The sequence below is a fragment of the Asparagus officinalis genome, chromosome 10 (genome assembly GCF_001876935.1).
Source record: "Asparagus officinalis chromosome 10, Aspof.V1, whole genome shotgun sequence".
Lineage (NCBI taxonomy): Eukaryota > Viridiplantae > Streptophyta > Magnoliopsida > Asparagales > Asparagaceae > Asparagus > Asparagus officinalis.
Window position 1 is genome coordinate 56,279,237 of NC_033803.1, and position 5,127 is coordinate 56,284,363.

The following is a 5,127-nucleotide window of genomic DNA, read 5'->3' on the forward strand; positions in this document are numbered from 1 at the left end:
CAACTCCAAACCAGATATTCAGAGAAGTTATCGGTCCCTAGTCAACCTCATTCCAACTAATTCATCTGTTTGATAATTTAACATCAACAATACACACACAAAGAGATATATATGCACACACACACACACACACACACACACACACACACACACACACACACACACATATATATAATGAGAAAAATGGGTATATTTGGTACCAAGCACAAATTTTGTGCTTAATAGTGAGGTGTCATATTCCCATCCGCTCATTTTAATTCCCAATTACTCCCCAACCCATGTGAACATGAACCCCGATTTCAGTGAGTGGAGGGGAATATGCCACCTCACTACCAAGTACAAATTTTTTTGTTTTGTACCAAACATACCCATTTCTCTCTCATATATATATGTATGTGTGTGTGTGTGTGTATTGGCCTTTTTGTTTTGATGATGTTTTAAGAAACAATTTACAACTAATATTGTTTGTTTAGTGTTTGTGTTTTCGTATTTATTCTAGACAAACAATATATTAGAGGATGGATGGAATCAAGCATTCACTATCAAATCCAATGGAGGTTAGAGGAATAGTGGAGTGAAGCAATACAATTCAAGTTCAGAGATCCAAGTTCAAGCTTCATCCGCAAGTTTACCAAGTCGTGCTTATTAAAGACCTTCATCAAGCTTGGGTATATTTAGTTTAGGTATTATATTATGTGTGTTGGTACTTTAAGCTCAATATCACATACACACACATACATTTTGTTTTCTATGTATATATATAGTTATATATATATACATGTTTTGGTTCTCAACTTTATATGAATATGAAATTAAATTTTTTTCATATTTATTATTTTTGTTTTGGTTAGCTATATTGATATGAAACAACAAACAATTTTATACACATTCTTATTTGTTTCATATTCTTTGTGTTTTAGAAAATATTGCATAGAATATGTATTTTTGTGAAAATATTATTTTTTTAGTTTTTAGACTTAACAATCACCATATACATATCTTATTAAGTCTATATAAATATTTTATAAAGTTTCAAAACATAGTTTAGTCAAAATATTAAAAACAAGTGTTGTTTATTTTCATATTTGGACTATTTTGTAAAATGAAGAGATTTTTGAAATGCCAAATTTTTATATTTTTCTAATTTTATTTGCTATTTTTAAAGACACTTCAAAAATCAGTTTTACCATTCAAAACAAGCTAATAAAGTATTATCGGTCGACTGATACATGTATTCAGTCGACTAATGAAAACGCCTAGAATCATCAATAGTTTCTGTTTTTATGTTGATTAACTGACCAGTCGACTAATGAGATCATCAATCGACTGATAAGGTCATCAATCGACTAATGAGCTGAAAAAATACCTTTAACGGTCAACTCATTAGTTGACTGATAAAACTCGTCAGTCGACTAATGAAACTCGACAGTCGACTGATGCTGTAATGACTAGTTTTTTGTTTCCGTTATTTTTATCTTTTTGCTGGGTTTCACTTGGGTTTTGGGCTTTGTTTCTTCATCCTATATATACTCATACTATTTCACTTCTAAAAATAATTAAGAAGTTTCTAAAACAAGTTTACAAGAGTTTAAGTTTGTTTTAAGTTTTTGTTTCAAGCTTTGGTTTGTGAAGAAAGTCTCACAAGAGTAAGAAGAGATCATTCATTCCTTGTTTGGGCTTCAACTTCATCTCTCCTAATCTTGTTATATAGAGAAGTTTTTCTTTAACTTAATTCTAGCAATTTATATGTTTGAACTTAATTTTCATAAGCTAGATTTCAATTGAGTTTATATTAGTTTTGATTTATCTCATTTTTCACACACAACCATTGAGCTTATAGTATTTCATATATAGCATAATTTGGGTTGTAGGGTTTACGACATTGAGAGTGAGCTTTCATTGTGTTCTCATCCATAGTAGAGAACAGACACTTGTATTGAGCTATTATTATAAGGTTCACTTTGTATTACACTAGTACACCAAGAGGAGTGTGTGATGAGAGACAAAGTCAATTCCAAGAGAAGTGATATCGGTAGTGAAGCCTAGAGAGAGGTAGTAAATCCGAGCACTTAAGGAAGGACACGAGCTAGAGACCAATACTTGAGGTTGTAGTAAGTGTAGTTACATTGTGAGTGTTGTAAAGTTTCGGCGAGCTAGAAAACTGAGTGTGTCATTGTAAATATTTTCGGGTAAGCGTTAAAAACCTAATGTGATAGTGGATTTCTCAATAGGAGTGGGGAGCAGAGACGTAAGACGGAATGTCCAAACTCCGTGATCATATTGCTTGTTTGAGTTTGCATTAGAGCACTCTTTTTGTTCATACTTTTAGTCATTGCCTCTTTGTTTATATTGTCCACTATTTTGTTTACCCTTGTTTATATTCTTTATCATTGCTAATAATTCATTGCATATCTTATTTGCTAGGATAACTTGTTAATAAGTTTTTAAATTGGCATAAAATCGGATTAGATTAGCATAAACCCTATTCATCCTCCCCCCTCTAGGGTGCTTTCAATTGGTATCAGAGTACTTCCTAGTGACATTAGGGGCTTTCAGTTCTATCTCCTTCTTCTTAGCTGCAGCCTCCTTTCGTTGAGGAATTTCTTCTGAAGGTTTGGTAGTGGTTGTAACCACCCCTTGCTCAGCTGATTGATCGGTCACCTTGGGATAGTTGAACCGATACTCGTTCCCACTTCTAGTGGCAAAGATCGGTAATCCACTGGCAGCAAAAGCTTCATGCTCATCATCGAAAAGTGGGAAGGTGGGGATCCCTTCGTCTTTTTTCTCCAGAATCACTGTGGTAGTGCAAAAAAATTTCCCTTTGCCCTAAGATTTGGATTTCTTCTTGGAAGAAGACCCTGTCCATTACTCATCTTGAAGTAGGTCAGGATAAACCCAAATAATTTTGTCGTTAGAAGCCGTGTGTTGCACTAGGCCTTTCTGGCATTGCCCGTGAGTTTCTTTATTGATAGTCTTCATCTCTACTTGTGTCATGGGTTCTAGTTATTAAAACCATGTGAGGGGGACAGAGCCGAAGCTAATGCTCACTGCGTTCGCACCCAGCTTCTATATATATATATATAGAGAGAGAGAGAGATATGGGTATGCTTGGTAGTGAGCTGGCACAATCCCCTCCACTCATTCAAATGAGGGATGATACGAGTTGCCGTGCGAGCACCTTTGATCGCGGAATTATCAAAGGTGGGTAGAGAACAAAACAATAAGAACAAAGAATAACTCAGGTTTTAGGCGAAGGAAAATACCTTCTCTAGATTATGAGTATGCAATTTACAATCCCTCACAATCTCACTCTAGAATTGAAGAACAGGCTCTCTAAATCTCAATTACACTTTTTAATCTCTCTTGATTAAACTCTCTGATTGTTTTAAACCCTAAAACAATCCCTTATATATGTGTACAAACGAGGGTGGCAAAGTGGTAAATAACCAATCCCAACCCAAACAGGAAAACACGTCAATAGAGTCCTTAACGAATCTGGAAAACTCCGATGAGTCGACTCATGACTGAGATGAGTCGACTCGTCCGAAACTAGACAAAACTCAAGATCAGCAATGAGTCGACTTATGACTGAGATGAGTCGACTCATGACCTCATATGAGTCGACTCATAACTGATGCGTCGATTGGTCAGAGACGAACTAAGATCTGAGCTTGGTTTCGTGAGTCGACTCATGACAGATATGAGTCGTCTTAACCTGATGAGTCGACTCATGTATATGTACGAGTCGACTCACAGGCTAAAATCTGGATACTTTGACTCTTTGATTCTCTGCCTCGTTTCTCGCTCCAACCTGCATTCCCTTGTACTGTTTGACACCTCCATTCTCATGCTATCATGAGAATCATCTATCCTCAAGCTCCTATGAGGATCGCTAAGTTCTAAAGAGAAGATACACCCGTATCATGGGTCCCCCTTTTAGGAACTTGAAGTCCCATTCAAGTTAGAACTTTAGCTGAGGAAACTCGCGAGCCCCTCTTTCTTTGTTGAACCATTTAGCCTTGCTAGGAACTTGACCTTGACGTCCAATGAGAAATGACTCATTCATTCCCCATCTTGTTGTGGTCGTCTTTCGCTCCAAAATGCAATCTTCCTTCAGCGGCTCTTCTCTATCAAACCACAAGTCTTCAACATACGGCAAGATCACCTTGTCATCACCCTCATCATCTAGTAATGGAGGCTCAAACAACTTCAAGTACTCAGCATTGATAACCGAATACATGCCTAAGTAAGGTGGTAAATCGAGCTTGAAAGCATTGTCGCCAATCTGATCGAGAATCCAAAATGGACCATAGCGTATCGGTTTCAACTTCTTCCCTTCTCCCTTTAGCCTCTCCTTACTCAATTTCAGCCACACCATATCACCTACGCCAAAGTTACAAGGAACCCGATGTTGATCATGCTTTGTCTTGTACTTTGCTTGTGACTTCTTTAATTGTGCTTCAACCGAGGCATGAATATGTGCAATCTTCTCCAGAAATCGCTGAGCACGTTGTCTTTCATTCCCCTCCTTGCCGTCCATCGTACCTTCACTCGAAAACACAAGATCAAACGGACTCGGCGGTAAGAATCCATAACAAGTCTCAAATGGTGACTTTCCCAAAGATCCATGAATCGCCCGATTAAAAGCAAACTGCAAATATGGTAAGCTCTCATACCAAGTCTTGGGATGCCTAGAATTATACCCCCGCAACATATGCACCATAGTCCGGTTGACTACCTCCGTTTGCCCATCTGTTTGTGGATGAAAGGCCGTGCTCTTCTTCAATCTAGTGTCCATCAAACTTCATAAAGAATCCCAAAAATATCCGAGAAAGCGGCTATCCCGATCTGAAATAATCAAACTCGGCAACCCAAAATGCTTCCACACATGCTCGAAGAACAACTGTGTTGCACCCGCTCCCGTCACGGTCTTCTTACAAGGAATCAAAAACACCATCTTACTCCCGCTCCCGTCACGGTCTTCTTACAAGGAATCAATATCACCATCTTGCTGAATCGGTCCACCATAACGTACAAATAGTCATGCCCACGCTTGGTAGTTGGCAACCCTCCTACAAAATCCATAGATATGTTCTTCCACGGCCTAGAAGGAACCGGTAGTGGTAG